Source organism: Triticum dicoccoides, chromosome 1A (assembly GCF_002162155.2).
Source record: "Triticum dicoccoides isolate Atlit2015 ecotype Zavitan chromosome 1A, WEW_v2.0, whole genome shotgun sequence".
NCBI lineage: Eukaryota > Viridiplantae > Streptophyta > Magnoliopsida > Poales > Poaceae > Triticum > Triticum dicoccoides.
The window spans coordinates 522,715,254-522,740,789 of NC_041380.1; positions in this window are offsets into that span (position 1 = coordinate 522,715,254).

Here is a 25,536-nt window from a genome sequence, read left to right on the forward strand (position 1 = left end):
GTTTGGTAGTACCCAAAGTGTTCCTCCGGTAAACGGGAGTTGCATAATCTCATAGTCATAGGAACATGTATAAGTCATGAAGAAAGCAATAGCAACATACTAAACGATCGGGTGCTAAGCTAATGGAATGGGTCATGTCAATCAGATCATTCTACTAATGATGTGACCTCGTTAATCAAATAACAACTCATTGTTCATGGTCAGGAAACATAACCATCTTTGATTAACGAGCTAGTCAAGTAGAGGCATACTAGTGACACTCTGTTTGTCTATGTATTCACACATGTATTATGTTTCCGGTTAATACAATTCTAGCATGAATAATAAACATTTATCATGATATAAGGAAATGAATAATAACTTTATTATTGGCTCTAGGGCATATTTCCTTCAGTCTCCCACTTGCACTAGAGTCAATAATCTAGTTCACATCGCCATGTGATTTAACAGCAATAGTTCACATCACCATGTGATTAACACCCATAGTTCACATCGCTATGTGACCAACACCCAAAGGGTTTACTAGATTCAGTAATCTAGTTCACATCGCTATGTGATTAACACCCAAGGAGTACTAAGGTGTGATCGTGTTTTGCTTGTGAGAGAATCTTAGTCAACGGGTCTGCCACATTCAGATCCTCATGTATTTTGCAAATTTCTATGTCAACAATGCTCTGCATGGAGCTACTCTAGCTAATTGCTCCCACTTTCAATATGTATCTAGATCGAGACTTAGAGTCATCTAGATTAGTGTCAAACTTGCATCGGCGTAACCCTTTACGACGAACCTTTTTCCATAATCGAGAAACATATCCTTATTCCACTAAGGACAATTTTGACCGCTCTCCAGTGATCTACTCCTAGATCACTATTGTACTCCTTTGCCAAACTCAGTGGTATGGCATACAATAGATCTGGTATACAACATGGCATACTTTATAGAACCTATGACTGAGGCATAGGGAATGACTTTCATTCTCTTTCTATTTTCTGCCGTGGTCGGGCTTTGAGTCTTACTCAACTTCACACCTTTCAACACAGGCAAGAACTCCTTCTTTGACTATTCCATTTTGAACTATTTCAAAAATTTATCAAGGTATGTATTCATTGAAAAAATCTTATCAAGCGTCTTCATCTATCTATATAGATCTTGATGCTCAATGTGTAAGCAGCTTCACCAAGGTCTTTCTTTGAAAAACTTTTATTCAAGTATCCTTTCATGCTTTGCAGAATAATTCTACATTATTTCCAATCAACAATATGTCATTCACATATACTTATCAGAAATGTTGTAGTGCTCCCACTCACTTTCTTGTAAATGCAGGCTTCACCGTAAGTCTGTACAAAAACTATATGCTTTGATCAACTTATCAAAGCGTATATTCCAACTCCGAGATTCTTGCACCAGTCCATAAATGGATCGCTGGAGCTTGCACACTTTGTTAGCTCCCTTTGGATCGACAAAACCTTCCGGTTGCATCATATACAACTCTTCTTCCAGAAATCCATTCAGGAATGCAGTTTTGACATCCATCTGCCAAATTTCATAATCATAAAATGCGGCAATTGCTAACATGATTCGGGCAGACTTTTAAGCATCGATACGAGTAAGAAAATCTCATCGTATTCAACACCTTGAACTTTGTCAAAAACCTTTTTCGACAAGTCTAGCTTTGTAGATAGTAACACTACTATCAACGTCCGTCTCCCTCTTGAAGATCCATTTATTCTTAATGACTCACCGATCATCGGGCAAGTCAATCAAAGTCTACACTTTGTTCTCATACATGGATCATATCTCAGATTTCATGGCCTCAAGCCATTTCGTGGAATCTGGGCTCATCATTGCTTCCTCATAGTTCGTAGGTTCATCATGGTCTAGTAACATGACTTCCAGAACATGATTACCGTACCACTCTGGTGCGGATCTTACTCTGGAAGACCTACGAGGTTTGGTAGTAACTTGATCTGAAGTTTGATGATCATCATCATTAACTTCCTCACTTATTGGTGTAGGAATCACTGGAACTGATTTCTGTGATGAACTACTTTCCAATAAGGGAGAAGGTATAATTACCTCATCAAGTTCTACTCTCCTCCCACTCACTTCTTTCGAGAGAAACTCCTTTTCTGGAAACGAACCATTTTAGCAATGAATGTCTTGCCTTCGGATCTATGATAGAAGGTGTACCCAACAATTTCCTTTGGGTATTCTATGAAGACGCACTTCTCCGATTTGGGTTCGAGCTTATCAGGATGAAACTTTTTCACATCGCAGCCCCAAACTTTAAGAAACAACAGCTTAGGTTTACTGCTAAACCATAGTTCATACAGTGTCGTCTCAACGGATTTAGATGGTGCCCTATTTTAAAACGTGAATGCAGCTGTCTCTAATGCATAACCCCAAAACGATAGTGGTAAAGAGATATCATAGATCGCACCATATCAAATAAAGTGCGGTTACGACGTTCGAACACACCATAACGATGTGGTGTTCCAGGTGGCGTGAGCTGTGAAACTATTCCACATTGTTTTAATTGAAGACCAAACTCGTAACTCAAATATTTGTCTCCGCGATCAGATCGCAGAAACTTTATTTTCTTGTTACGATGATTTTTCCACTTCACTCTGAAATTCTTTGAACCTTTCAACTATTTCAGACTTATGTTTCATCAAGTAGATATACCCATATCTGCTCAAATCATCTTGTGAAGGTCAGAAAACAACGATGCTTGCCACGAGCATCAGCATTCATTGGATCGCATACATCGGTATGTATTATTTCCAATAAGTCAGTAGCTCGTTCCATTGTTCCGGAGAACGGAGTTTTAGTCATCTTGCCCAAAAGGCACAGTTCGCAAGCATCAAGTGATTCATAATCAAGTGATTCCAAAATTCCATCAGTATGGAGTTTCTTCATGCGCTTTACACCAATATGACCTAAACGGCAGTGCTACAAACAAGTTGCACTTATCATTATTAACTTTGCATCTTTTGGTTTCAATATTATGATTATGTGTATCACTACGATCGAGATCCAACAAACTATTTTCATTGGGTGTGTAACCATATAAGGTTCTATTCATGTAAACAGAACAACAATTTATTCTCTTACTTAAATGAATAATCGTATTACAATAAACATGATCAAATCATATTCATGCTCAACGCAAACACCAAATAACACTTATTTAGGTTCAACACTAATCCCGAAAGTATAGGGAGTGTGTGACGATGATCATATCAATCTTGGAACCACTTCCAACACACATCGTCACTTCACCCTTAACTAGTCTCTGTTTATTCTGCAACTCCCGTTTCGAGTTACTAATCTTAGCAACTGAACTAGTATCAAATACTGAGGGTTTGTGATAAACACTAGTAAAGTACACATCAATAACATGTATATCAAATATACTTATGTTCACTTTGCCATCCTTCTTATCCGCCAATCACTTGGGGTAGATCCGCTTCCAGTGACCAGTCCCTTTGCAGTAGAAACACTTAGTCTCAGGCTTAGGATCAGACTTGGGCTTCTTCACTTGAGCAGCAACTTGCTTGCTGTTCTTCTTGAAGTTCCCCTTCTTCCTTCTGCCCCTTTTCTTGAAACTAGTGGTTTTGTCTACCATCAACACTTGATGTTTTTCTCGATTTCTACCTTCGTCAATTTCCGCATTACGATGAGCTTGGGAATCATTTCCGTTATCCCTTGCATGTCATAGTTCATCACGAAGTTCTACTAACTTGGTGATGGCGACTAGAGAATTCTGTCAATCACTATCTTATCTGGAAGATTAACTCCCACTTGATTCAAGCGATTGTAGTACTCAGACAATCTGAGCACATGCTCACTAGTTGAGCGATTCTCCTCCATCTTTTAGCTATAGAACTTGTTGGAGACTTCATATCTCTCAACTCGGGTATTTGCTTGAAATATTAGCTTCAACTCCTGGAACATCTCATATGGTCCATGACATTCAAAACGTCTTTGAAGTCCCGATTCTAAGCCGTTAAGCATGGTGCACTTAAACTATCAAGTAGTCATCATATTGAGCTAGCCAAACGTTCATAACGTCTGCATTTGCTCCTGCAATAGGTCCGTCACCTAGCGGTGCATTAAGGACATAATTCTTCTGTGCAGCAATGAGGATTTAACCTCAGATCACGGATCAAATCCGCAACATTGCTACTAACATTTTTCAACACAATTTTCTCTAGGAACATATCAAAATAAACACAGGGAAGCAACAACGCGAGCTATTGATCTACAACATGATTTGCAAAATACTACCAGGACTAAGTTCATGATAAATTTAAGTTCAATTAAACATATTATTTAAGAACTCCCACTTAGATAGACATCCCTCTAATCCTCTAAGTGATTACGTGATCCAAATCAACTAAACCATGACCGATCATCACGTGAGATGGAGTAGTTTTCAATGGTGAACATCGTTATGTTGATCATATCTACTATATGATTCACGCTCGACCTTTCGGTCTTCGTGTTCCGAGGCCATATTTGCATATGCTAGGCTCGTCAAGTTTAACCTGAGTATTCTGCGTGTGCAAAACTGGCTTGCACCTGTTGTAGATGGACGTAGAGCTTATCACACCCGATCATCACGTGGTGTCTGGGCACGACGAACTTTGGCAACGGTGCATACTCAGGGAGAACACTTCTTGATAATTTAGTGAGAGATCATCTTATAATGCTACCGTCAAACAAAGCAAGATAAGATGCATAAAAAGATAAACATCACATGCAATCAATATAAGTGATATGATATGGTCATCATCATCTTGTGCTTGTGATCTCCATCTCCGAAGCACCTTCATGATCACCATCGTCACCGGCGCGACACCTTGATCTCCATCGTAGCATCGTTGTCGTCTCGCCAATCTTATGCTTCCACGACTATCACTACCGTTTAGTAATAAAGTAAAGCATTACATCGCGATTGCATTGCATACAATAAAGCGACAACCATATGGCTCCTACCAGTTGCCGATAACTCGGTTACAAAACATGATCATCTCATACAATAAAATTCAGCATCATGCCTTGACCATATCACATCACAACATGCCCTGCAAAAACAAGTTAGACGTCCTCTACTTTGTTGTTGCATGTTTTACGTGGCTGCTACGGGCTTAAGTAAGAACCAATCTCACCTACGCATCAAAACCACAACGATAGTTTGTCAAATAGACTCCGTTTTAACCTTCGCAAGGACCGGGCGTAGCCATACTTGGTTCAACTAAAGTTGGAGAGACAGTCGCCCGCAAGCCATCTCTGTGCAAAGCATGTCGAGGGAACCGGTCTCGCGTAAGCGTACGCGTAAGGTTGGTCCGGGTCGTCTCGTCCAACAATACCGCCGAACCAAAGTATGACATGCTGGTAGGCAGTATGACTTGTATCGCCCACAACTCACTTGTGTTCTACTCGTGCATATAACATCAACATAAATAACCTAGGCTCTGATACCACTGTTGGGTTTCGTAGTAATTTCAAAAAATTTCCTACGCACACGCAAGATCATGTGATGCATAGCAACGAGGGGAGAGTATTGTCTACGTACCCAACGCAGACCGACTGCGGAAGTGATGACACGACGTAGAGGAAGTAGTCGTACGTCTTCTCGATCCAACCGATCAAGCACCGAAACTACGGCACCTCCGAGTTCGAGCACACGTTCAGCCCGATGACGATCCCCGGACTCCGATCCAGCAAAGTGTCGGGGAAGAGTTCCGTCAGCACGACGGTGTGGTGACGATCTTGATGTACTACAGCAGCAGGGCTTCGCCTAAACTCCGCTACAGTATTATCGAGGTCTATGGTGGCAGGGGGCACCGCACACGGCTAAGGAATAGATCACGTGGATCAACTTGTGTCAACTTGTGTGTTTAGAGGTGCCCCTGCCTCCGTATATAAAGGAGCCAAGGGGGGAGGGGGCGCCGGCCAAGAGGGAGAGGCGCAGGAGGAGTCCTACTCCTACCGGGAGTAGGACTCCCCCCCAATCCTATTCCAACTAGGATTCCCAAGGGGGAAAGAGGGAGAGGGGTGGCCGGCCACCTCTCCTAGTCCTAATAGGACTAGGGGAAGGGGGAGGCGCGCAGCCCCCTTGGGCTGCCCCTTTCTCCTTTCCACTAAGGCCCATGATGGCCCATATGGTTCCCGGGGGGTTCCGGTAACCCTCCCGGTATTCCGGTAAAATCCCGATTTCACCCGGAACACTTCCGATATCCAAATATAGGCTTCCAATATATCAATCTTTACGTCTCAACCATTTTGAGACTCCTCGTCATGTCCGTGATCACATCCGGGACTCCGAACAACCTTCGGTACATCAAAATGCATAAACTCATAATATAACTGTCATCGTAACCTTAAGCGTGCGGACCCTACGGGTTCGAGAACAATGTAGACATGACCGAGACACGTCTCCGGTCAATAACCAATAGCGGGACCTGGATGCCCATATTGGCTCCTACATATTCTACGAAGATCTTTATCGGTCAGACCGCATAACAACATACGTTGTTCCCTTTGTCATCGGTATGTTACTTGCCCGAGATTCGATCGTCGGTATCCAATACCTAGTTCAATCTCGTTACTGGCAAGTCTCTTTACTCGTTCCGTAATACATCATTTCACAACTAACATATTAGTTGTAATACTTGCAAGGCTTATGTGATGTGTATTACCGAGAGGGCCCAGAGATACCTCTCCGACAATCGGAGTGACAAATCCTAATCTCGAAATACGCCAACCCAACATCGACCATTGGAGACACCTGTAGTACTCCTTTATAATCACCCAGTTACGTTGTGACGTTTGGTAGTACCCAAAGTGTTCCTCCGCTAAACGGGAGTTGCATAATCTCATAGTCATAGGAACATGTATAAGTCATGAAGAAAGCAATAGCAACATACTAAACGATCGGGTGCTAAGCTAATGGAATGGGTCATGTCAATCAGATCATTCTACTAATGATGTGACCTCGTTAATCAAATAACAACTCATTGTTCATGGTCAGGAAACATAACCATCTTTGATTAACGAGCTAGTCAAGTAGAGGCATACTAGTGACGCTCTGTTTGTCTATGTATTCACACATGTATTATGTTTCCGGTTAATACAATTCTAGCATGAATAATAAACATTTATCATGATATAAGGAAATGAATAATAACTTTATTATTGCCTCTAGGGCATATTTCCTTCAGTTGGCATGGGCCAAACGTCTGAGTTCTCTTATGCCGCGAGAGTAGGTTTATCAGTTTGGGGCCGTCTATGGACGGTCGGTCATGTAATTCAAAAATCTTCTTAACTAATGAGATGAGGCAAATCTTTTGCGAGCATTTCAAAAAAAATAGTCAGTGACAAGCTAGCTAGCTCATTTTATTAGCTTCGTGGTCATTCTCAACTAGTGTGATTTCCTTTTTTTTTAGAAATGGAGGTATACCCCCGGCCTCTGCATCATGATGATGCATGCGGCCCTCTTATTAAAAATTCAGAGAGTATCAACATAAAGGTCTTACAGCTCGCAAACGGAGCAAAGCAAAGTACATAACCCGGAAAAATACAAGTGGACAAAAACAACCGTAACGATGATAATAAGGATAAGCTCTCTAGACTCCTATCCTGTTATGCGAACGCCATCCGAACCGGTTGAATATAACCCGAGCCACCATCTCCCATTGGTTGCACCCAGTAACCAAAGGCTCCCTGGAGTCCACAGGAGTGAGTAAGGACCACGTACGGATCCAAGTTGTAGCTCTGAAGATAACCTGAGCCATGTCATGTTCCACTAGTGTGATTTCCTGCTAACGACGGGTGGCTCATCAAACATTCCGACCACCTAACTTCTACGACATTTTCGCTGAAAAGTTTGATTTTATTACATTTCTTTTATGCTTTGATGCTGTTAGCGGATACGACCATGGCTTGCATTGTTACGCATAATCAATTTGATTTCTCATTAGACCATTCACTATATATTATTTATCTTTGTTGAGAATAGATGATGAGGCCCCAAAGGTCTACATGGTCATCTTAACCCTTGTCATCTACTCGAAAAACGTGTCAAAAAAAGTCAAAAGTATAAAGTAACATCGAAAAGCATGTCAAAACAAAGTGATGGCGATTGATGGCATTGCCTCCATAAGGTATAAAGTGGTGAGGCATCATGTGCTTCACAACAACGCGTGCTTTCAAGACATTATCTTTAGTAAACTTACATTTTATCTCTTTTCACGACCTTTTATAATACCTAGACGAGAACATTAAGCCTAAGTTATTTTCTATTGTTTTCCCTTTTTTTTGTCTTACTTTGTCCGAGAAGAGACTGACCCCTCTGTAGAAATTAGCTTTACTCTAGAAACAACCATTCAACGCTTACGCCAGAATTGAGATCAGAATACTTATGCACATCAAGTTCTACATGTATTTTTATAATTGATCAAATGGAATTTTGGCATCGTGGATCAAGTGATGATTGGCCCCTTAAATAGGATAGCAACATTTAACTGTCATGATGCACACCGAATTTGCATCTGTCCCCTCTGTGCATCTGCTGCCTTGATGGCAGATCAACAAGATAAACTCGTCATTTCCAAAGCTTGCAATGACTAGATATCAACGATGTACGTCATGGTGCACCATGCATGACGCTCCTGCATGGCACCCTTATGGTGGTCGTTGTCATGTGGACACCATCTGCGGCATGCCGAGTTGTGCTGCAATGTCTAATACACATCGATTACATGCTTGTTCATAGATCGCACTCACTGGAGACTGAACTCCACTCTCCCTCCCATGCATCGGATCTGAGGATAGCATCTGTGTTGCAAGCTACTTTAATAGCTGAGTGGACCACTTAGTTCTCGGGGATATGGATGAACCTTGGTATGCATAGGATCTAAAATGTTACATTGAATATGAGATTCTCTGTTGAATGCTTAGTTTAATAAACTTTATGAATGTTGTGAAGGGACCCCACTCAGTATTATCGTCGAAAGGCCATGAAGTGTATCACTGTCATTGTAAAGGTTAGGACGTGAATGTAATTCAAGATGATAGTAAAAAAATTCACCCCTCGCTTTTGCAATTAGTAGGGGAATTACGGAGAACTCTTGGAAAGGCCGCGTCCACGGGGCAACCCTTAATTACCGTAGTTGTAACCTGCAGTGGGAGACTTTGATAGTGGCGTGCATGGCATGAAGTTTACCTAGAGTAGAACGTGTTCCGTACCCAGCTCCGCCCAGCATAATCGTCAACGGTGTTACAAGTATCCACACAATATTATGCTGATGTATAGGTTACGTTAAAAACATACCAATTGGAATTCCAGACTCCCTGGGAATGCCTTACTCCTATGTCAGTTCTACTTGTTACCCGTGCTACTGTTTTTACTATTGTTTTATTACTTACTTTCTATGTTATTTACTTTCAATTCTTTCTTCACAAAACCAATTATTATTTTCCGCCCTCACTTTGCTTGGAGTCTACAATTACTTGCAGGCACGAATTCATAATTCACTTCAAGAGGCAACGCCTAATTCATGTGCTCCATCTGAGATCAATACTCTTACTTTGAAAAGGATACAACTAAATGGTATGCACTTGTAGACTATCAGGAGGGCCACATAAACGACGTCTCCATTTTGGGGGAAGCAGTCTAAAAATCCCTAAGTTTTGAAGGAAGCTTTAAAAAACCTTTGTGTTGTGATTTTTTTATAGAAATTACTTTTCGCGTGAGTGTCGTTGTCAAGAATGGTGTTCTCGTGCTGGACCGTAAGGTTGAATCCCTCTACTTCGCGTACATTGCGTGCGCGGGTGAGAGGTTATTACTGTTGAAGGTGAAGTATCGTGAAAGGTCGGGCCGGAATAACATATCGGATCTTGCTATGCGGTTCGGTCTTTATCACCTGGGATGACCTCGCACATCAAGAAGGTAGCCATCTAAAAGAGGCCAAGGACATGGTGGCTTTGGCAGAGGTCTCATATCTAGTCTGTTGCTACTGGATCGAAGGTGGTGCGTTAATGGCGGGAGGCAAGTGGTATGGGACGTCTGTATTCTGGTGTCTTCTTCAGAGGTATCCGATTATCGAGGCGTCGGTACCCGGATAAGGGATAATGGTACATACGGCTTCAGCGATGACTTTATGCAATCCGGTGAAACACAAAGATTTATGATCAGGTTTTTTCAATGCGCCCTGTGTCGTGTCCTTGCTGAAGATGATGGATGTAAGCTTGGCTTTGGGGATGAGAATCCGGAGTCCAGCCTTGTGTTCGGCTTGCCATCATCGGCGCACGTGCGGCAATCCCTTCTCGGGGGCGCAGCCTAGGAGTTATCTATTTTTCGTTTTGTTATCGTCTTGTAACACAGGGTTCGTGTGTTTTTTTACGAATAATATAGGGTTAATAGTTATCTGGTGGAGTTACTGTTGCAGGCATGCGGTTTTGTATTTTCTTTTCACTTTATTTCTTGGTCGAAGTTGTTCGGCGCTGAATTTTGCATTCTTAATAATATATGATTGTATGCATCGTCCTCATGCAGAGGCCGGGGTTATCATCCTTTTCAAAAAAGAGAAAAAAACAGACGCTCGGCAACACAAGCTTCCATTTCCTAAAAAGAGATACATATTTACAAACCCTACCGAGGGTTATTTCTTCTTGCAAGTATTGCTTTCCTGCCCTAGCAAAAATAAAATAAAATGAAGTAGTACAGGCGCGGTGGCTACTACTCCTACAACATTGCCACGGCAGTCACGTAAGCTGGTCCCTCCTTCTCCAACACGAAATCTGAGATTCGCGTAACGGAGTAAGCAGGGCCGGGTTGCCAAGCGACCTTCTCCACCGCCAGTTTAGCGAACCTCCGTCCGTCGACGGCAGCGGAGAAGTTGAAGCCGGCATTCATCCGCAGACGTACGCCTTCGTCGAAGCACGGCCGGGCCGCGTGGGCGCTGAAGACGGCGATCGCCAGGGCGACGAGGAGCAGCAGCAGCACGCGGCGAGTCCACCGGTAGAGCGGCATGTCGAGCCGTCGCTGTCGCTGTGGACTGGATGTCTCGATCCTACGTAAATTCCTATGGCCGGCCGTGGAGTAAGATTGTCAGGTCAGGTGCGAGACTATTTATCGAGGGGTGGGCGCTCGACTCGGTCGATGCCACGAACGGTTTGGGATTCGGTACGTACGTACGCTCCCTCGCCGACTCGGGTCAGGCGAGACCGAGACGTGCTCGGGACATGAGGTTCCCCTCGCCGACTCGGGTCAGGCACACAAGCTCGCACGGCGGCATGCATCAGCATTCAGCAACATCCAACCTTTTGCTCGACATAACTGGGGCACTAATGCGCGGTCACAGATCAGCACCGAGTTCCTCACACTCACACAAGCATCCACACCACAGATCACCGACTACTAAACTAGCACAACAGAAGCACCGACTCACTCGTCAACCTAGATTTGCATCACTGCATGTCTGCATCGTCACTGAACGAGCTGTACTGAATTGCTAATCCAACTAGCCAGCTCGATCGCTCACCTACATTACGCTTGCAGGGCAGGACTACGGTCGTCGATCAGCACCACCACACGAGCGCTGCGGCAGCAAGGGCGGCGGCGGCACCGGAGACCCTCGAGACGCCGCGGCCACGCGGTTCAGCCGCGGCGCTGCAGTTGTCCTGGTGGTGCCGGCGACGGCGGCGGCCGCGGCGGTGGTCGTTGTCGTCAAGGCACTCCTGGCTCGCCGGAGCCACCGCTCCTCCCGCCTCCGCGGCCACCACCTTTTCCGAAACCTCCGTTGCTCCTCCGCGCGAGCCTCCTCCACTGCGCCCTCCGCCGAGGCAGCACGCGCCCTGGAGCTGCGCGGCCAGGTAGAGCAGAGCCAGCAGCAGCGCGCAGAGCGGCCTCCCCACTCCTCTCATGGTCGCCTCCCCGGCTCCCCTTATTTAGCCGGCTTCTTCCGCGCGCGCTTGGTCGCCTAGCCTAGCAACTCGCTCGTCCTCTCTTCCCGGCCGGTGCGGTGGCGGGGGGTTTTCTCGCCGTTGATGCGTTACCTCTGTAGGAAAGGGAACATAGAGGAATTGGTAGAATCTGTGAAAGAACAAATTGATCGAACTCTCAATTTCATTGATGATCCATGAGAATTATATACATAGGGAACCGTCGCCACGAACGGATGCGTCTGATCGTGGGGGTCCCGGGAGTATGTAACTGGTGCCTGTGACAACCGACGTCCGTTTACACAAGGGAGGATTATCCGAAATAACAGAATTAATTTAAATTCTAACACTCCCCCTAATCCTCGCTTGTCCTTGAGACCGATCATCTTTGAAATATTCTCCTCCAAAACCCTGTGGGAAAAATTGAGAAGAAAACATACAATATGCCATGAAAAACTCCTTCCAAAACACAATGGGAAAAATATAAGGAGAAACCAATATGGCATACATCCGCATTTGTATTTATATTGTCTCATTAAAAACCTTATATGAGAAATCATCATGAAAAACTCATAAAGGAAAAAAGAGTATAATATGAATGATCTAGAGATCACCAACGAATTATAACTTGGGATTTTACTCCCCCTGAACTTTGCAGACATCAATGCTTTCTCATACCAATTCCACAAACCTGATTCTGGAATATAAACGTTGATAGAGACATTGTGAATCTCACAATAATTTGTTTGCATATTATCCTCTTACATTTCTGTAATTTGCGAGGATAAATATAACCCATAAGAAAAACAAATGACATTATCTTGGTAGATAATGATAATTGATTCCGATGAATCTTCACATGATCTCACATGTGACCAGTCATTCTGCAAAGACATGTATATCTTGTCATGCTTCAAACATAGTTATGGCAGAATGATCCTAAGAAGGACTCATTTAGAGTCTATTCTGAAGGCTTCCCTCAGAATACTTTTTCAGTAAATCCAGTCTTTGATATGGCATTGTTGGGATCATATTATCAGCTACTATCAGGATATCATACCATGGTCCCATCTTGATTTTCCAAATGGAATTAATCAAGACCTTTGGTATCTTTGACATATCTGAGGATATTCCTTACACCAACCATTATACCTTTTATTTGGGGATTGCACTTTTAATAAATTGCCAACAAGTATAGTGTCAGGCCTGACTTACTTTGCAATATATATGAATGCTTCGATGGTACTCAGATATGGAGCTTCATGTCCACTATCGTTTCACCATCTGCCGTAGGTTTGGATGGACTTGTGTCCCATGTCAGGTATAATATGACCATATGTGTCTTTGATAAGATATATCCATATTGAACTTTTTCAATATTTCTAGATATATAAAGACTGACATACACTTATTCCCGAGGGAATATGCTCAAGCTATAAACTTAGCATCATTTGGTTTTACCCAAATATCCGTATCAAAATGATTGTGTGTATTTAATTAATATGTCTTGTATAGACATTGATGATAAGATCATCCACATCAATAGCATGTTGTAAATCCAATTAAGGCTATCTTCATTAATACACATTGAGGGAGTCCTGGATTAGGGGGTCTCCGGACAGCCGGACTATCTTCATTGGCCGGACTGTTAGACTATGAAGATACAAGATTGAAGACTTCGTCTCGTGTCCGGATGGGACTCTACTTGGCGTGGAAGGCAAGCTAGGCAATACGTATATGGATATCTCCTCCTTTGTAACAGACCTTGTGTAACACTAACCCTCTCAGGTGTCTATATAAACCGAAGGGTTTTAACCCGTAGGACAACAATCACAACATACAATCATACCATAGGCTAGCTTCTAGGGTTTAGCCTCTTTGATCTCGTGGTAGATCTACTCTTGTAACACCCATATCATCAATATTAGTCAAGCAGGACGTAGGGTTTTACCTCCATCAAGAGGGCCCGAACCTGGGTAAAACTTCGTGTCTCTTGCCTCATGTTACCATCCGGCCTAGACGCACAGTTCGGGACCCCCTACCCGAGATCCGCCAGTTTTGACACCGACATTGGTGCTTTCATTGAGAGTTCCTCTGTATCGTCGCCGTTAGGCTTGATGGATCCTACTATCATCGATAGCGATGCGGTCCAGGGTGCGACTTTTCTCCCCGGACAGATCTTCGTATTCGGCGGCTTTGCACTGCGGGCTAATTCGCTTGGCCATCTGGAGAAGATTGAAAGCTATGCCCCTGACCATCAGGTCAGATTTGGAAATTTGAATTACACGGCCAACATCCGTGGGGACTTGATTTTCGACGGATTCGAGTCACAGTCGGGCGTGCCGCACTGTCGCGATGGGTATGACCTAGCTCTGCCACCGGACGGTACCCCAGAGGCCGCGCCTGCATCAGCTCCGACCCTTAGCTCGGAGCCAACTGCGCCAATCGAGGACAGGTGGCTAGACACCGCCTCAGGGGCTGCAGTCTCGACGGCGATCGAGCCAAACACCAGCATAATCCTCTACGCAGCCCATGACTCCAAGGTGTCGGACTCTTTTCCGGACTCCGAACCATCCGCGCCCCTGCCGATCGAATCCGATTGGGCGCCAATCATGGAATTCACCGCCGCGAGTATCTTTCAGCACTCGCCCTTCGGCGGCATTCTGAATTCACTAAGGTCTCTCTCTTTGTCAGGAGAGCCCTGGCCGTATTATGGCCAGCAGGATTGGGATGCGGACGACGAAGAAATTCGATGCCCACCCACCACCCACTTAATAGCCACTGTTGATGACTCAACCGACATGCTCGACTTCGACTCCGCAGACATCGACGGTATGGACAATGATGCGGGAGGCGAAGAGGAACCACCGCCCACAGGGCGCTGGACGTCCACTTCATCATATGACGTATACATGGTGGACACACCAAAAGAAGACGACGAGGAGGAACAGAAGGACGCACCGAAGGCTTGTTCCCTCGAGAAGCAGTCAAAGGGGCAGCACAAGCGCCGCCCCAAATCCCACCTCGGCAGAAATAACGATCACACAGACCCAGCATCGGAGCAGGGCGAACTACTACCGGACCACGGCAATCCGGGGAATCAAACCGAACAAACCAATTCCGTCAAAGATAATAGTCCGGACGACATAACGACGGACAGGCACCCGGAGCAGCAGAATGCCCGTCAAAGGCTTGTTGCCACCGCGAGGGGTCTGAAAAAGCAGAAGCAAAGGCTCAAGGCTGCGCAAGACACACTCCAAATCAGATGGAGTAAAGTACTCAACGCAGCAGCGAGGTACGGCGACAATCGCCCCACCAAGAGCTACCCAAAGCGGAAATTGCTACCTGAATTCGATGAAGAGGCCTCTGACCCCTCACAACCAAATACCAAAGTAGCCACCTGCCGGATAGACGACCCCACGGCCAACATCAAGCGGCAAACAACACCACTCACAAGCCAATACGCGATCCACGCGAGGGCTCGCACCAAAAGGACGGCGCAACCAGATCCATCTATGGACCACACAAGCGCGCCCCAGCATACAATGTGACACAACAAACATCCGAACAACGCGGTACACCCAGATACATGGGTGCCGCACACCCCCTATGTTTCACCGATGAGGTGCTGGACCATGAATTTCCAGAGGGATTCAAACCCGTAAACATAGAGGCATACAACGGAACAACAAACCCTGGGGTCTAGATTGAGGATTATATCCTCCATATCCATATGGCTCGAGGAGGTGATCTCCACGCCATCAAGTACTTACCCCTCAAGCTCAAAGGGCCAGCTCGTCACTGGCTTAAAGGCCTCCCCGAAAACTCCATTGGAAGTTGAGAAGAGCTCGAAGACGATTTTCGGGCAAATTTTCAAGGGACTTATGTCCGACCTCCGGACGCAGATGATTTGAGTCATATAACTCAACAGCCCGGAGAGTCAGCCCGAAAACTTTGGAACATGTTTCTTACTAAAAAGAATCAAATTGTCGACTGTCCGGACGCCGAAGCCTTGGCAGCTTTTAAGCATAGCATCTGTGACGAATGGCTCGCCAGACACCTCGGCCAAGAAAAGCCGAGAACGATGGCAGCATTAACAAGCCTCATGACCCACTTTTGCACGGGTGAGGACAGCTGGCTAGCCAGATGCAGCACCAGCGACCCCAGTACATCTGAAGTTAGAGATGGAAATGGGAAGTCACGGCGCAACAGCAGTAACAAACGCCGGAATAAAGAAGACAGCACGAAGAGCACGACAGTAAACGCCGGATTCAAAAGCTCTCGGCCAGGTCAGCAAAAGCCGCCCTCTAAAGGCGCCAGAGACGAACTGTCCAACCTAAACAAAATTCTAGACCAAATATGTCAGGTCCATAGCACCCCTGGCAAACCAGCCAATCATACCCATAGAGAATGTTGGGTCTTCAAGCAGTCCGGCAAGCTTAACGTCGTACACAAGGGGGAGAATACACCAAGCGAAGATGAGGATGAGCCTCTCAAGGAAGACACTGGGGAACAAAAGAAATTTCCACCAGAAGTCAAAACAGTAAATGTGTTACACGTGATCAATGGAAGAAACAAAACGGCACTCCGAGAAAAATACGCCCGAAGGCCTATCACTGCGGAGTCCTGCCACTGGTCGTCTCAACCGATCACTTTCGACCATCATGATTACTCAGCAAGTATCCGGCGTGCAGGATGGGCTGCCCTGGTATTAGACCCAATAATTGACGGATATCACTTCACACGAGTCCTTATGGACGGTGGCAGCAGTCTAAACCTGATATATCAGGATACAATCCGCGAAATGGGGATAGACCCAACAAAAATTTGCCATAGCAATACTACCTTTAAAGGAGTAACGCCAGGCCCAGGGGCTCATTGCACGGGCTCCCTGCTACTAAAAGTTATATTCGGCTCCCCCGATAACTTCCGTAGCGAACATTTGACCTTCCACATCGCTCCGTTCGAAAGTGGCTATCAAGCACTACTCGGACGCGAAGCTTTCGCTCGCTTTAATGCAATACCGCACTACGCTTCCCTCACACTCAAGATTCCCGGACCACGTGGCATCATTACAGTAAATGGAAGTATTAAGCGATCTTTGCGCGCCGAAGAGAGTGCGGCTGCCTTGGCAGCCGCACACTAAAAACGGCCTCACCAACTAAAGCATTTAACAGGTCGTCAAGACCTCGGACACGGTTAGACGAGTCCGACACAAGTATATGTAATTCATACCGGATCAATGGTCACACCCCTATACAAGGGGCTCAACGCGCGCAGACAAGTGGCAATTTTTTACTGATCTCGAATTATACTTGGTTCCTTTAAAAACTATCCTTTTGCACGACAACTTTTTCATCTGAGTTCCTCTCTTTTATAGATGATCATCATGCTACACCCGTCCAGGATACGGCACAACGGAGACACAGGCGCAGACGTGCAGCAGGGACCCGCTCCAAGGATTCTTTTTAGATTAAGACCTTGTGTAAACCTTTTTTACTGTCTCTTGTTGATACATATCCACCGAATTCTCAGCACAGTTGAGAAGGATGCTGGCGTCTTGGCATGTGGCCACGTCAGAATAATGCACGTACCTGGACACAAGGGGCTTCTTACAAACGGCGCTATTTCGGCCCAGTTTATACCATAAAGACCGAATACCTTAGGGAGTGTTCGGCGTCGCGAGTTTGGCCTTATATGCATCAGCACCGAATCATTGTCTTTGGTCAAATGTTGGGTTTGCCCGGCTCCTGTGTTTTGGTGCCTTACGTTCTGCTTTACCGACTAAGGTAGCACCAGGAGAACTACTGCGATTGTGCCCTGGTTCATCCAGACGAGCACCTCAGTAGAGAAAGCCGAAAACTGACTGTCATGATATAGCGTGAGACTGGTCAACCACTCAATGACCTATCTGAATGTTAGAATTCCTTCGCCTTAACGAAGGGCCATTTTCCGGCCAGGCATGTACGCACCACGCGATCGGGAGAGTGCGGAGCCACCAGGGGCTATCTAGTAGCCCCACTATCAAACTCCTATGGCTAAGTGAAAGTGTTAAAGCATTATAGTCCGGTTGGCTCGCTCGCTGCGCTATCACCTCCTTATTAGGACCAAGACGTTGGATTAAGTGTGAACACGCATTTTTTTTGCGAGCACCTCCGCATTATATGCGTGGGGGTTAAAGCCGACGACTGCAATCTTTCAGATTATACACATGTATACATAAACGGCCGCACAGGAGGCATCATACTACTTTCAGGCAAAAGTATAAACATAGCCTTATAAAAACTTCATAAAAGCATTGTGTTTACAATAAGAATACATATCACTCAAACATAATATTCTTCGAGCACTGGGCCTCTATCAAACGAGCACCCTCGAGAACCTCTGCCACTCGGCCTATGGCCGAACCCTGCGCCGCAACAGTGGTAGCGTCCATCTCCGCCCAGTATGCTTTAACACGGGCAAGGGCCATCCACGAGCCTTCTATGCACGCCGACCTCTTCATCGCATTAATGCGCGGCACCGCATCAAGGAACTGCTGCACTAAGCTAAAATAGCTGTTCGGCTTTGGCCTTTCCGGCCATAGCTGATCCACAACAGACCTCATGGCGAGTCCGGAGAACCTATTCAGTTCGGCCCATTCGGCTAGCTGGTCAGTCAATGAAAGCGGACGCTCTGGAACGTGGAATTGCGTCCAGAATAGCTTGTCCACTTCACGATATGTCTGACCTTGGAAGTACTTGGCCGCATCGGCAGCGCTCGCCGCCAAATCCATATACGCATCTGCCAAACTCCACAGCCGATCCATAGGGGCATACCGTGGATCTCCGAACTTCCTTCGTAACATGAAGGGTTTCCCAGCCGCAATATCCCCAGCTTCCCGCAGATCCTCCTTCTTCGCTCTCATAGCAGAACGGGTGTCTTTGTCCGTCGCCGCGGCCTTCTCAAGGTCTGTTGCCTTCGCTCGGTTTTCTTTCTCAAGGAACCGACAACGGTCGGCAGTGTCTTTTACTTCTACGGCCATCTTGGCCATCTTCTCCTGGCTCTCGCAATGTGCGGCCTTCTCGGCTTTCAACTCTTTGGCTGGCTTCAAAGAAGCCGCATTACTAATCCTCGCTTGTTCCTTGGCTCGGGCAAGTTCCGCCCGCAAGGCTTCCACGGTGGCAGCTCCATCTGCAGTCACAACATATTAAAGATACTGGCATTATGCTGCTCTTACTATGTGGCATTCACCGGATAATAACACTTACCTTGTGCCTCGTCAAGCCTCTTGTTAACAAGCTCAATGTCGGCGTCTACCGCATCCAGTTGTCGTTTTAATTGGGAAAACTCACTAGTCCGGCTAGCCACCGGAGCTTCCACCACCTGCACATAGAGGTAGTTTGGTTATTGCCTGGGAATATGATCCTCTGTTCGTCGCCGTTCTCGATGACAACCAGAGTCTCAGGGGCTACTATCTACCCAGGGCACACCTAACATGTGCAGTACTATCACATATTATCTTACGTACCTCAAAGCCTGTCAGTAGACTCATAAAGGCTTCATGTAATCCTCTTTCGGTGGACGAGATTCTCTCCATCACCGTACCCATCAGCACACGGTGTTCTTCTAAGATGGCCGCTTGCCCCACCAACTCCCTCAGAACGTCCGACCGCACACCAGACGGTGCCGAACTCTTTTGTCTGCTCTCCTCGGGAGCCGGACGCTGGGGACTTCGGGGGTCTATGGGATTATCTTCTGGCCTCACCGGATTTGGAGAGGCCCTCCGTGACGACACTTTGGGGTCACCCACTTCTGGAGCGGAGGAGTCCGGGGGAGACGTTTCGCTCTCCATCATCTCTGGAAGAAGATCACCCGAAGACGAGCTCATCTGAGAGGGGCTAAGGCCCGAACTGCAAGATATATGCGGTGGTTATTTTCTCAGAAGACAGATAGCATACCTTAAAGTATTTTGGGATCACTTATGACTCTTTGGAGGGCAGATCCCCCGTGGACTGTGTGCGGCAGGAGCACCCCCCAAGGCGGGAGCTTCTGCGGGAGATTTCTTCTCCCGTTTGGAGGCTTCGGCTTCCGGATCCTCGGAAGCAGTCCTTTTCCTCCCCCGGTTGTCCTCCTTCATGGAGACGCTCATTCCCTCGGTTGGAACGAGCAGCAACGGGGGCCCGTGTCCGCCCGTATTATCCCCCCCGGTATCTTCCTTCGAGGGCTCCGGGCAAGGTGCGACCTTGAGCATCTTCTCCAATACTGGATTTTCCAAACCCTCAGGGAGGGGGGCCAAACACTGAATCATCTTCGCCTTTGTTAGCCAGTCCTGGTCAAAAAGCAAACTCTCAGAAATAACTTCGAATAAAAGACAGCGTGTTCGGCTAGAGGATTTCTTACTTGTTCGGCGGCGCGGTTACTGCTCAGGCCCACGTCCTCGCTGATATCCGGACATTCCACTTGAGGTCAGAAGAATGACCTGTACATCTCCTCATGCATCAGACTGAGGAAACTTTGAATGGCACCCGGTCCCTCTGGGTTGAACTCCCACAAGCGAAGGGGCCGGCGTTTGCAAGGCTGGACTTGACGAACCAGCATAACTTGTATTACCGCAACCAAATTAAAATCTCCCTCGAAGAGATCTCGGATGCGGCTTTGCAGTATAGTCACATCCTTGGCTGGACCCCAGCTCAGACCCCTACTAATACATGACATCAGTTGTGGTGGGGGGCCCGAGCGGAAAGCGGGGGCAGCCGCCCACTTGGCACTTCTGGGAGCCGTGACGTAAAACCACTCCCGTTGCCATAATTTGGACACCTCTGGAAAGGAACCTTTCGGCCATGGAGCTCCTGCCATCTTGCCTATTGATGCACCTCCGCACGCTACATGTTGCCCCTCGATCATCTTCGGCTGTACTTCAAAGGTCTTGGGCCACAGGCCGAAGTGAGGGGTCACACGGAGGAAGGCCTCACACACGACAATAAATGTCATGATGTGGAGAAAGGAGTCCAGAGCTAGATCGTGGAAATCTAGCCCGTAATAGAACATCAAGCCCCTGACTAAAGGATCCAGAGTGAGGCCTAGACCTCGGAGGAAGTGGGAGACGAACACAATGTTCTCGTTGGGTTTGGGAGTAGGGACGACCTACCCTCGAGCAGGCAGCCGATGCGAAACCTCGGCTGTCAGATATCTGGCCTCCCTCAACTTCTTAATGTCCTCTTCCGTAATGGAGGAGGGCGTCCATCGTCCTTGAAGGCTAGATCCGGACATGGTTGAAGATCCGGAGCACCTAACCTAGGCTTTGGGTGTTAGAACTCGAGGTAGGGGAAGGGTTCGATTGAGCACGAGAGGGAAAAAGCAAAAACCTTGTCCCCTTATAAAGAGGGTGAATATCAAGCGTCCTCTCCGTAGCCGTTTGGGACTTGCCTATAATCTAGGAGTCCTAGACACGGTTGGGTTACCCACGACCGCATTAATGAGAATCCCGTAATTAAGGGAACACGATCTTCGCTTCGGCAAGGCGTGTCAAGAAACCGCCTCGCTTTATGTGTGGAGCTGGTTAAGAGAAACGGTTCGAATAATCGTCGGGCCATGACATGGCGTCATGCTGCCAAAACAAGCCAGCAAATTAGATCTGCGGAAAAATTATTCTCTCTCCGGTGGAATGTGGAACTTATTTTGCAGGGTCGGACACTATCCTCGTATTCAAATTCTTCTGTGATGTATTCGGAGAAGGAACCCGCCTTGCAATGCCGAAGACAACTGCGCCTCGGACTCATCGTCATTGAAGCCTGGTTCAGGGGCTACTGAGGGAGTCCTGGATTAGGGGGTCTCCGGATAGCCGGACTATCTCCATTGGCCGGACTGTTAGACTATGAAGATACAAGATTGAAGACTTCGTCTCGTGTCCGGATGGGACTTTACTTGGCGTGGAAGGCAAGCTAGGCAATACGTATATGGATATCTCCTCCTTTGTAACCGACCTTGTGTAACCCTAACCCTCTCCGGTGTCTATATAAACCGAAGGGTTTTAGTCCGTAGGACAACAATCACAACATACAATCATACCATAGGCTAGCTTCTAGGGTTTAGCCTCTCTGATCTCGTGGTAGATCTACTCTCGTAACACCCATATCATCAATATTAATCAAGCAGGACGTAGGGTTTTACCTCCATCAAGAGGGCCCGAACCTGGGTAAAACTTCGTGTCCCTTGCCTCCTGTTACCATCCGGCCTAGACGCATAGTTCGGGACCCCCTACCCGAGATCCGCTGGTTTTGACACCGACACACATCAACAATCATTAGTATTAGAGTAATCCTTATCGAGGAGTAACTCACTTAGTCGGTTGTACCACACAACTCTCCGACCTCTTCATAGTCATAGAATGACTTCTGAAGCTTCACACACTTGTTGCGATTTATCATTGAATTCGGAATATTAAGCCATTTCAATGACTTCAATATCTATTTCCGAACTTAACGATCCATGTGAGTATGCAGCCATTACATATATCAACTGCATGGATTTGTACTGCCAATTAAGTATCGAAACATATTTCCACTCATACTGATAAGGTATGCTACATCATAACTGATGTTGGGTCTCTGCGGAAACCCTTGCGCTACAAGCCTCGCTTTCTCACCACCTCATCTATTTTCGTTTCTGAACGAAAATCACTTCTCTTCATAAACGAAGGTACTTATGAGGAGTAGGTTTTACTGTGGTAAACACCTCTCTTTTGATGAGCGAGTGCTAATCTTCCTAATTGCTTCCTTTCATTTGAACCAATATAAGTGCCAACGACACTCTCCATGGATTTTGGTTCAGGGCCCAAAAGGATTTCAACAATTCTCAAGAAGAAATTTATGTCGACATATGTAGACTTCAATATTCGATTCTCATGAATCAATATCTTTAGTGGAATTATCATTATGCCTCTTAACTCCTTGTGATTTCCCATGACAACGCAGTCAAGGTGTTTCGATGTCCCAACACCAAAAATATGTGTGCACACCGGTGCTGGGTTATGGATGACGCGCATCCTTCAGGTGTCATTCAACGCGATGTTGAATCACATTTACTGACTGAGGAGACCATTTCCTCTATTTCCGCAGAAACATATGAGAACTTAATCCCATGTGACCATAATTCTCCCCCTCTTGATCTCATCTGGGGATACGAGTGGTTATTAGGTACCTCCACTCATTCTGGTACGAGAATCCAGTGACACCTTTGTCATCAGTAAATGTATATGGCAAATTATTTGCGATATGTTGCAAATTTCTCATACTCTGAATCTCTGGTTCATATTCTTAAGTACGTGGACAAAATGTCTACGACATTTCATTTGCATTTTCTGGCATTCTATATGGTACATTTCTCCCCCTAATGCCAGGAAATGTCCTTATTGCATAAGCATCAGCGCACGGGCTGCAAATAACTCCCTCGCTAGGGTTAAGGTATTTGACGGATTAACTATCATACCACAGTTATTCCTCACATAGATCCCAAATATATGTGAAGGCCCTTAATGTACGCCGGGGTGGTGATACCGGTATGCAACCGAATTACCGCAGATGGGAAATACTTCACTGATTTCCATGTAAAGACTGCAGGGGGATACGGTATTAAATCCATTTGGTCCCATTTAGACCAAATATGTGGCGTGTGAGACCGCATGTTACCACCAACAAAAATGTTGGTTAATTACAATTCTATAGCAATGGCCATGCAACTTGACTCTCTTTGACAAGAGATCTAGCCACACCATTCTGAGTAGGTACACGATGTACTGAATATGACCATGTAATTCTCGTGAATCAAATTCAATGAATATCCATTGCAATGGAATTATCCCATGCGTAGGATCATTTGCTCCAAATTCATCAATTTGAGCACTGAATTCAGTAAACATGTGGTTTTTTGTGGATGATCCACACCTAAGACCACCATCTAGATGTGTCTATGAATACCATGAAGTACCAAAATAACCCAGCCAATGGTTGAATAATCTGCATCATTCTTGAATCTATTCAAGAATAATGAGTGGCTCATCAAATTTTAAGGTGAGAGTGCCTTAAAACTAATTCCCCTATGCCACATGGAGTGCACATAAAATCTTATGATTTTCAGGAATATTGCAACTATGTTGCGGCCAACAAAATTATCAATAATTTTTCTAATCGTCCTCATACCAGACTGATAAAGGAGGAAAAATTATTGTGTACGCAACAATATTGAGTATGAATTGATTCATACACTCAATTTCTCATAACTATCATGTCTCATGGACAAGATATATGTTACAAATTATACTACATGTAGTAGTACACTTATAGGCTAATGATATCTCGGGATAACTAGGAGACTACATACGATCTCCAAAATATCTTGTGAATGTTATTCCACAAGCATATCATCAATGTAGAGGAGTGCATTCTCCTTCTACTGCACCAGAATATTTTCTGGTTTGTCCATTTGAAGTAGAACTTCAAAGTTATCCCATTAAACTCATTTGCCTTCTCCAATGGGTCGGTGACATGATTCAACCCAAAACCTCATAATTTGGTAATCATTAGTATGATATTCCGTACAACCACCCCTTTGACAAACTTGGGAGTTGTCATTGTGATCATTAAATTAAATGACACATTCTTTTGCGAGATATATATACTCCATTTCTGCTTGTCATCTTTTTATCACTTTCCGTTCAACTCCTCGTGGTACTCTAGCCACAAAACTGTTTTAGTACTATAAGCACTAGCACAAATTTCAGGTAATGGTATAGTACCCGTTGGGGTTGTACCAGATGACTCTTCATGAGAAGTTCATCGAATTTTCACCCTGAAACAAAGATGGTGTTTATTTTAACAACATATGAGGATGTAAAGTGCAGTAAGGACATACAATCAGATCAAGATCTGAGAATGCCTTATCACATAATCTCAACTTAGTGTGGATTTATAGACAACAGAATTATAAGCATCAACGGACTTGAAGTCCTTAATACAAATGAATATTCATTCATGTGATGCTTATGACAACATATCTCTCCTTAAGGTGGTACCAAAAGGGCAAATGGATATTCATCATCCATTAAATACTCGAGAACCAAGACATTGCGATGTCACCTAAATGCAAATTTGCACATTTTAGCTATTTTTAAATAGCCATAACATTCTCTATGGTGGAGTTTTAGTGGCGACAAGGCCACGGGTCGACAAAATATTAATGCCCATGACCCATGTTCAATCATGACATCCACCTTGTGTCATCACATCGCATTTACTTTTGAAAAAGGTCAGCCATATATTGCATGAAATTCTCATGCATTAATTTACCTTCAGTAAATTAAGTACAATGAAAATGCTATGGCTAAGCATAATCATGATCATGGTGGTTCTTAGTGACTCATGAGCAAGCCTTCATAAGAAGGTAATCATCACAATAAGATGTATCTTCAAATTAAAGGTATAGTCACCTCATAAAGAATAAACCTTTAATTGCCGTAAAACACATAGAGGTAATCAACCACTTAGTGGTGCCTCACTCTTATGGACATTTTAATCAATCATAGCCTCTTCACAACCTTGTGTTAT